This window comes from Coregonus lavaretus (genome assembly GCF_964263955.1).
Source record: "Coregonus lavaretus genome assembly, chromosome: 10".
Classification (NCBI taxonomy): domain Eukaryota; kingdom Metazoa; phylum Chordata; class Actinopteri; order Salmoniformes; family Salmonidae; genus Coregonus; species Coregonus lavaretus.
Window position 1 is genome coordinate 17,704,160 of NC_139997.1, and position 9,812 is coordinate 17,713,971.

At 41.1% G+C, this 9,812-nt stretch overlaps 1 pseudogene across 1 annotated transcript in view; it reads left to right on the forward strand.

Moving 5' to 3' along the window:
• LOC311135849 overlaps nt 1-7,215 on the forward strand; it is a 15,516-nt pseudogene extending 8,301 nt beyond the window's left edge. Inside the window, exons 2-9 of the transcript in view lie at nt 547-613; nt 2,600-2,677; nt 2,838-3,032; nt 3,584-3,919; nt 4,260-4,410; nt 5,563-5,677; nt 5,994-6,145; nt 7,089-7,215. The product of the transcript in view is annotated as an uncharacterized misc_RNA (transcript). The remainder of the gene's footprint in view (nt 1-546; nt 614-2,599; nt 2,678-2,837; nt 3,033-3,583; nt 3,920-4,259; nt 4,411-5,562; nt 5,678-5,993; nt 6,146-7,088) is intronic.
• Nucleotides 7,216-9,812: the final 2,597 nt, after the last annotated feature.

The window sequence follows — 9,812 nt, forward strand, 5'->3', positions numbered from 1 at the left end:
AACGCGAGGGAGAGAGAGAGAGAGAGAGAACGCTAGGGAGAGAGAGAGAGAGAGAACACGAGGGAGAGAGAGAGAACGCGAGGGAGAGAGAGAGAGAGAACGCGAGGGAGGGAGAGAGAGAGAGAGGGAGAACGCGAGGGAGAGAGAGAGAACGCGAGAGAGAGAGAGAAAGCGAGGGAGAGAGAGAACGCGAGGGAGAGAGAGAGAGAGAGAGGGAGAACGCGAGAACGCGAGGGAGCGAGAGAACGCGAGGGAGAGAGAGAGAGAGAGAGGGAACGCGAGGGAGAGAGAGAGAACGCGAGAGAGAGAGAGAGAGAGAGAGAGAGAGAGAGAGAGAGAGAGAGAGAGAGAGAGAGAGGGAGAACGCGAGAGAGAGAGAGAGAGAGAGAGAGAGAGAGAGAGAGAGAGAGAGACTATTATTGTTTCTGTTTCAACTTACATTTATTGTACGGGTTTGTTTTATGGTATGCTATTTTAGATTGCCTCTAGTGTAGTAATGGGTACCTTAGTTAAGTGTGTTCTGTTTCTCTCATATAGGAGCATAAGGTTGTTGACAAAATGGAAGAGAAAAATGTTGATGCTGTGTTGGAGAATGGAAATGACAAAGAGCAAGGTATGGACACACCAGGGTTGTGGTCAATTCAGTTTAAAAATATGAAGTTATTATTCAAGAAGTTAGAAAACAATGGGCTATTTTCTATTATGGAATTTACTCACACACACATCACACAAGTATTTTCAAATACACAGCCCAAAACAAGTATTTTTATTTGAGTATTTGAATGGTTAATTGTAAAAACCAAAAAGTCTACCAAATTGTAGTTGAGTGTTTTCAAATACTTATTTCAAATACTATTTTAAAATACCTGGGTTAAATGCATTGGAGTGTATTTGAGTATTTTCAAATACTTTCCAAGTGTATTTCCAAATACATTAAAATATTCAACTACTTGTCTTTTCAAATAAAATATATCTGAATACTTACTTTGAATGTGCAGTACCAGTCAAACGTTTGGACACACCTAATCATTCAAGGGTTTTTCTTTATTTTTACTATTTTCTACATTGTAGAATAATAGTGAAGACATCAAAACTATGAAATAGCACATATGGAATCATGTAGTAACCAAAAGTGTTAAACAAATCAAAATAGATTTTAGATTTTAGATTCTTCAAAGTAGCCACCCTTTGCCTTGATGACAACTTTGCACACTCTTGGCATTCTCTCAACCAGCTTCACATGGAATGCTTTTCCAACAGTCTTGTTCCCACATATGCTGAGCACTTGTTAGCTGCTTTTCCTTCACTCTGTGGTCCAACTCATCCCAAACCATTTCAATTGGGTTGAGGTTGGGTGATTTGTGGAGGCCAGGTCATCTGATGCAGCACTCCATCACTCTCCTTCTTGGTCAATTAGCCCTTAAACAGCCTGGAGGTGTGTTGGGTCATTGTCCTGTTGTAAAACAAATGATAGTCCCGCTAAGCGCAAACCAGATGGGATGGCGTATCGCTGCAGAATGCTGTGGTAGCCATGCTGGTTAAAATTTCGACTCATCAGATTTCCACCGGTCTAATGTCCATTGCTCATGTTTCTTGGCCCAAGCAAGTCTCTTCTTATTATTGGTGTCCTTTAGTAGTGGTTTCTTTGCAGCAATTTGACCATGAAGGCCTGATTCACGCAGTCTCCTCTGAACAGTTAATGTTGAGATGCGTCTGTTACTTGAACTCTGTGAAGCATTTATTTGGGCTGCAATTTCAGAGGCTGGTAACTCTAATGAACTTATCCTCTACAGCAGAGGTAACTCTGGTTCTTCCTTTCTTGAGGCGGTCCTCATGAGAGCCAGTTTCATCATAGCGCTTGATGGTTTTTGCGACTGCACTTGAAGAAACTTTCAAAGTTCTTGAAATGTTCCGTATTGACTGACCTTCATGTCTTAAAGTAATGATGGACTGTCATTTCTCTTTGCTTATTTGAGCTGTTCTTGACATAATATGGAGTTGGTTTTTTACCAAATAGGGCTATCTTCTGTATACCAACCCTACCTTGTCACAACACAACTGATTGGCACAAACGCATTAAGAAGGAAAGAAATTCCACAAATTAACTTTTAACAAGGCACACATGTTAATTGAAATGGATTCCAGGTGACTACCTCATGAAGCTGGTTGAGAGAATGCCAAGAGTGTGCAAAGCTGTCATCAAGGCAAAGGGTGGCTACTTTGAAGAATTAAAAAAATAAAATATACTTTGATTTGTTTAACACGTTTTTGGTTACTACATGATTCCATATGTGTTATTTCATCATGTTGATGTCTTCACTATTATTCTACAATGTAGAAAGTAGTAAAAAATAAAGAAAAACCGTTGAATGAGTAGGTGTATCCAAACTTTTGACTGGTACCGTATGTAAAAGTAATTGAGATATTTGAAACAGTATTTGAACCCAGGTCTGACAAACACACACACTTTCCTCATTGGTGTCTGCTATCTCCCAATCAGTCAGCGGTCAGACAGCAGAGAAGCACAAGCCACATCTCCCTGTCAGTGCCATGACCAGGACTAGTCCCGAGTCACCAACTGGCCCCAGACGAGCCTCAGAGGAACTCAAGTCTGCTGGTCATTCATTAGAAGATGTCACCTCACCCAAAGCAATACCGGATTATTTGTATAAATCTGGTGAGTAAAATACCTGTAATATAATATATGTAACATATTTGTTTCCTTACCTTGTTAGCAGGCTGTGGACAATTTTGTAAGTAATCTTTTACATATTTATTTTCCTTCTTTGACTCTCACCTTTCCTCCTTTTACTGTATGTACACTCCTAACAAATCAGAGGACTCGTCATTCGGCAAGCCACATCTTCCCTGCACTGCCATGACCAAAACGGACTCCCCAACTAGCCCCAAACCGCCAGCACAATCTCCTGCTTTGGCCCAAAAGTCTCCTGCTTTAACACCAAAGTATCCTACCTACCCAATAGCAGACGTCACCACTTCCAAAACAGCACTTGTTGCTCTGTTTAGTCCTAGTGAGTAGAACATGGACCGGACTCAGTTCTCTATTCTTAAAGGGATAGTTCACCCAAATTACATATTTGTTTCCTTAACTTGTATGCAGCTCCTCTGGGTAATTTTGTATTTTGTATTTATTTTTGAATTAACTATCCCTTTAAGATGTACTCTGACAAATCTAAAGTTAAATTAAGGAACATATCCATGGCTGACTTTGTTGACTTGTCTTGGTTGTTTCAGCACCAGCATTAAAGAGAGAGACCCCTGTGCCAATGCGTACATTTACACTTCCAGGCCTATTACAAGGACCAGGTACATATTCATTTTGCTTGCAGTAGGCCTAGATTGTGTAACATTGTATGTGTCTGTCATCCACTCTCGTTGACACCTGTTCGGGTTCAAATAGTACAGATAAAGCTTTTGAAAGAAAAGGAATACTGTTTGAACCCAGGTCTGGTTGACACTGTCCATCCGATCTGATGTCACCCTCTAGTCCAAATAAAATGTTGCATTCAAGCTAAACCTTAACAGCTAACCTTTTCTCCTCTTCTGTCTATTCTCATCAAAGCAGAGAGTTCGTCAGGACAACATCAGGAAGTGAGGTCACCAGTCAGTAGTCATGGAGCTCAGCAAGAGCACCCCACCTCTGTATCTCTGGCCCCGCCCTATGCCCCTGTCAGTGCCTTGACCAAAACTAGCCCTGAGGTACCAACTGCACCAGCCCCAACTCAGTCCCCTGCCACCCCATCTTGGGCCCCTGCTGCCCCATATCAGTCTTCTGCTGCCCAAACTCAGTCTCCTGCAGCCCCTCCATCTCCTGCACCCAAAACACCTAGTCAATCCGTATTTGAGGAGACCACACCCAAAGCATCAGGAGAATTTCCTTTCAAACGTAGTGAACGTGGTGAGTACCACAGGGACACAAGAACTCCTCTCTCACTACTATCTGTTTCATCTTTCCGTTTCTGACTTTGTTCTTTCCCATTTCTTTGTCTGACCTCTAGTTCTATTTCAGTTTTTTTCCCTTCCTTCTTTTACAGTAGTACATGCAGTTAAGGCAGCGAGCCCGAGTCTTACCCGTAGCATGAGCTTCCCAGCAACCACAGGTGAAAGTAGGAACTGGTCTGTAGGCATAGCATAGTAGTCTTCTGGTCTTCATTGTGTGTTGTGCTGTCCGCCTTTGCCTCTCCTAGTCTTTTCTCCATTGTCAGGTTAGCAATGTCCTCTCTTCCCTGGCGGTCCAGATAAGTTTGACAGTCCGAACAAGCTTGGTGGTCTGGACAAGTTTGGGGGCGGTGGGGAGCGGAAGCTGCAGAGGTCACAAACGCTGCCTCGCAACCTCGGGATGCAGGGCAAACGGTCTCTGTTTGAGAGTTTGGCCTACGAGTGTGACAGGTACAGTAGGCACAGTCAGTCACCCTGACTTCACCCATTGTCTCTCTTGCCCACCTTAGCTAACTATTACTCCCTATTGGGTAATTGCTAAAGCCTAGTTGCTGAAGCCTAGTTATATGTTCCCCAACCCTTTACTACATGTATATTATCACTGTCATTAACCATGTTTCCATCCACAGTTTTTATGCGAGTAAAGTAATACCATACAAAAAAAAATCACTACAGCTGTGATGGAAACAGGAAGTTTCGGTACAATTTTATAAATGCCGACAGATAATTTGTTTGTTCGACATGGTGGGATGATTTTGTGTCTGTAAAATTAAATATGCGAGAAATGGCGGTGGGAACTCCTTTATGCGCAAATATTGATATAATAACCATCATATCAAAGTAAACTTGTAGTCACACAATTATATGGTGTGTGGTCCTTCCACTATGACTCGGGAAACCATGCAGTTTATTAGGCTACAGATGAAGTAAGTTATGATGAACTTCACAGGGTGGTGAAAGTGCACGGTGATGAGCTTGATGCTCCTTTCCAATAAGTATTGAGGGTCTTATTCTGGTGACATGATGATCGATGCTTGACTGCCGTTTGACAATGAAAAATATTCTCGGATTTATCCATAATAATCTCATCATGTAGACTAGCCTACCCGCACAGCCTACCCACACTGTATCTGCCAGCTGTTAGCTAGACCTGAGTAGGCATATTTGCTATTTAATGCAACAGTTTTTTTGACAAAACTATCGGTAGACTAAAAAATGTGATGGAAACACATTGAACTTTAGATTTTTATTCGGTACATGAAAACTTAAGCGAAAAAGTACATTTTGTGTGCACTACATCATCCACAACAAATCCATTTCGTGGAAACACCATTGGTGGGAAAATGCGCATATTTTCTTAATGCGGATTTTAGAATATTCGCATGAAAGTCTGTCGCCGATTGCATGGAAACCTAGCTATTGTGTGATGTCAGACAGTTGGTTCCTGTTTATATGTCACTTAGCAAACAAAGCAAACAAAGCAACTTACAGCACAGTGAGTGCATACATGAACCCATGACCTTGATGTTGCTAGCACTATGTTCTTACCAACTGAGCTACACAGCCACAAACAACTGAACACCTCTATGTTCCACTCTGCAGGTCCAAGGCTGCAGGCTCCAAGCCCAGACTGCAGCGCTCCCAGAGTTTCAACAGCGCTAGCAACATCAAGGCAATGCTCCTGGAGTGGTGCCGCTCCAAAACCATTGGCTACCAGGTGAGTCCGGCCCTAGTCCCTTGTGACTGTTCACAATGTGATATAAATGTTAGCTAGCAAACGTGAGATTTGGTTCTGGTTTCCAGCGATTAGTCCATCCCAGTCCTTGCCAGGACTTTAGACAGCATAGGAGGCTCCATATTCTCATACCATTTTGTTCGTAATTGGACCATGTGTGTTAATCATGCATTTATGTTAATAGAGGATTTACCATCAAATATGGCCCTTAGTTAGTCAATGTATAGGAATACTCAAGTTTTAACTGGTTTTCCATGGAAATAACACTGCATTTGGCTCCTACCATTCTCTCCACCAGAACATAGACATCCAGAACTTCTCATCCAGCTGGTGTGATGGGATGACCTTCGCTGCCCTGGTCCACTCCTTTTTCCCGCTGGTGTTTGACTACAACACACTGAACCCTGCCAATCGCAAACACAACTTTGAAATGGCCTTCACCACAGCAGAGTAAGTGTGTGTGTGTGTGTGTGTGTGTGTGTGCTGCCATCCTGTTAGAAGGTAACATATTATTTTATTATAGTGGTTAAGAGTGACTTTCATTGTGTTCCATGGTGTTTATCGTCCCCTAGTGGAGCTTTCTGGTACTTAGAAGAATGCACAAAAAACGGAAGTAGAGTAGTCATTCTGCACGCAGACAAGCAGCTAGAAACAATGCTACGGTACAGTTGTTTCTGTGCAACTATTTCTTGTCATGCTTCAGCCTCGGAAAATATTTATTTGTAAGTTCAATTCAAGCATATTGCTAGTGATGATAATATTGTTATTGATAGAATTGCTACTTATCAATGTTAGTTGGTTACATTTACTCACGCCAATTGCATTGACGTTCATGGATGGGGTCAACTGTATTAGTTTGCTCGTGCGTCATGTAAGCGAATTGTAAAACATACTATAGTTTGTTACTGTTTCTAGTGTAATATGCTTTGTTATTGTACAGAGGTGTTTGCACATTATTAGAGTTATGAAGGGAGTTGGCTAGTTGTTACTCATAGAGTAATTATCTATTTGGTTGTCGTCATGTCAGATACATGGTACCTTGGCACTTGCTTTGTATTTATACAACTTCAACTTGAAATGTATAATGTACAGCTACACAATGTCAATGTGAATTGGATACTAAAGTATATTATTTTATGTATTTTGCAGTTTCACAACATAAACGTTTTCAATACATTCGTTCAAGAAAAGTCACGCCTTGGAAGTTTTTGAAGACTCAGTTGTTAGTTATCTGTCTAGTTTTTCATGGGAACGCAATTCCAGTGCAGAATAGTGCGCGTGTGAGATCCTGGGACAACTCTGTGGCTTACGGTATTATAATATAGATCTATTGGAAACCTTATTTTTAAATCTTGTGGTTCATATTTTTTTTCTCTCCTTCTGTCTCTCTCAGGGAGCAAGCCGACTGTGTGCGTCTCATAGAGGTCGAGGATATGATGGCGATGGGTAGCAAACCAGACCCCAAGTGTATTTTCACCTACGTTCAGTCCCTCTACAACCACCTCAAGAAGTTTGAATGACACTCCCATACAGAGGCGACCACCCCTATCACCAGCTACACTGACTCATGTCGTCAGCAAACCAAAGCACTACTCCCTACTTTGTTCAAATCTTGATAACTGTATATGACGATTGTGCCTGTAGAATTCTATTTGAATTCTTCTGGTCATGTAATAATGTGCTGTGCATATGGTTTGGGGGCGTTTATTTTGCCTCATTTAGGGCGGCAGGTAGCTTAGTGGGTAAGAGCGTTGTGCCAGTAACCGAAAGGTCGCTGGTTCTAATCCCCGAGCCGACTAGGTGAAAAATCTGTCGATGTGCCCTTGAGCAAGGCACTTAACCCTAATTGCTCCTGTAAGTCGCTCTGGATAAGAGCGTCTGCTAAATGACCAAAAATAAAAAAATAAAAAAATAAAAAAAATTAGAAAATAGAGGTAGTGAATTGGGGAAAAGATTGTAGTTTTACAAATATGTTTTTTGACTCAGAGAGCCACCTGCTGGTTATTTTCTAGTGGTGTAATATGGACGCAGATCATAAAATAAATGGAACAAGATCTATAAAATAGTCTTTGTCAAGCATGAAGCTAGCAAAACACCTGAAATACATAATTTAATACAAATTGCAAAGAAAGTGGGAAGAAAATTAAAATGAAAGAAGTGTAAATGCAAAGAAAGTTGGCAGGAGCAACTTGTTAATTGTAAGCACTGATCTTGAATCTGTTGGGTCTTCTGCTGATGCCATTGGACTCAAGGATTTACAGTCATACAGTACAGTATATTGTTGTTTAAAAGGCATCTGTTTTTTGTGTAATAAAAAGTCAGATTGTCAGTGTTACAAATGAATAGCTGTATCTACAATTTGTATTGAATTTCAATCAAAAGTAATGGATGAGCCTTTATTTAAACTATTATTATAATAGTGAATGTAATAATGTACACTATTGTTTATTTTTATTTATCTGTCTGAATTAGTTTAAGGGTATGTTGTTGTTATCTCCTGGAAAGGAAACCAGCTACAATTGGCCTTAAACCATCGACTCTTTGGTTACAGGCACATCTTCTGTGGCATAAACATTCAGACCTCTTGACATAGCCTACACCTCTCAAAGGATGGTCCATACACACCCACCAATGCGAACCGAGACCAACGATGTAAAATAGGTACCAGATCTGAGTTGGTGACTACTACTATCGTGTTGTGTAGAAATGAATTACATTGATCATTCCTATGTGAATATAGGTTCAAATATACACTGAACAAAAATATAAAACAATTTCAAAGATTGAGCACACTTCTCCCGCGTGACAGTGGCCATCGAAGGTGAGCATTTGCCAACTGAAAACTGTTACGACGACGAACTGCAGTCAGGTCAAGACCCTGGTGAGGATGACGAGCACACAGATGAGTTTCCCTGAGACGGTTTCTGACAGTTTGTGCAGAAATTCTTCAGTTGTGCAAACCCACAGTTTCATCAGCTGTCCGGGTGGCTGGTCTCAGACGATCTCGCAGGTGAAGAAGCCGGATGTGGAGGTCCTGGGCTGGCGTGTTTACACGTGGTCTACGGTTGTGAGGCCGGTTGGATATACTGCCAAATTCTGTAAAACGACGGAGGTGGCTTATGGTAGAGAAATGAACATTAAATTCTCTGGCAACAGCTCTGGTGGACATTCCTGCAGTCAGCATGCCAATTGCACGCTCCCATAACTTGAGATATCTGTGGCATTGTGTTGTGTGACAAAACTACACATTTTAGTGGCCTTTTATTGTCCCTAGCACAAGGTGCATCTGTGTAATGATCATGCTGGCGGGTTTTAGGGCGGCACTAACGTTAGCTTCACAAGTAAACTGTGGCTGTCACGGCTTTTGAGAGACATGACGACTCGCAGTGATGTTGCAAAAAATGTACTATTGATTGAATTAACTATTGATGAACTCACAAGTAATTAACTTTGCACACTCACCATTGATAATGTCTTGATAAATAAATAAATACCGTTAAATATAAGAGTTACACAAAGTAGGGAACTTTATTTTCAGAGGGGATTCTGTTCAAAGAGAGAGATGAAGGAAGATAATGTTAATGAACAAAGCACGAGAATGATTAGGGTTAATATTATAACTTCAAATAACACAAGATGAATAATTTGATCAACTACTTAACGTTAGTAAATTATAAAGCAACAATATTAATATAAAAAAGAAATTTCAACAACTCACATCTGTCCTCTCAGTCCATCATATACACTGAGTGTACAAAAAGTTATGAACACTTGTTCTTTCCATGGCATATGCAATAACGTTATGTTGGATTACATGGAAATGATATCCACATTTTTGAGTCCATTGTCTTGGAACTATCTTAATAAATGATGTTGGATGTACACAAAAAAAAGTTATTTCATTTGATTTTGAGAGGAAATGTCTGGAAAGGGAAAGGCCCAAGAAATGGCGAGGCTATACCCCTGAACAGCTAGCTACAGGTTGCTGTTGAGGAGGTGAAGGCAGGGAGCCTAAGGGAGGTGGGATTGTGTTAGCTGTGTTGTTGGCTAGCTCCTCTGAACAACAGTGTCCTGACAAGAGAGCACATTTTCTATGCCAGGCGAAATCACGCCTCAT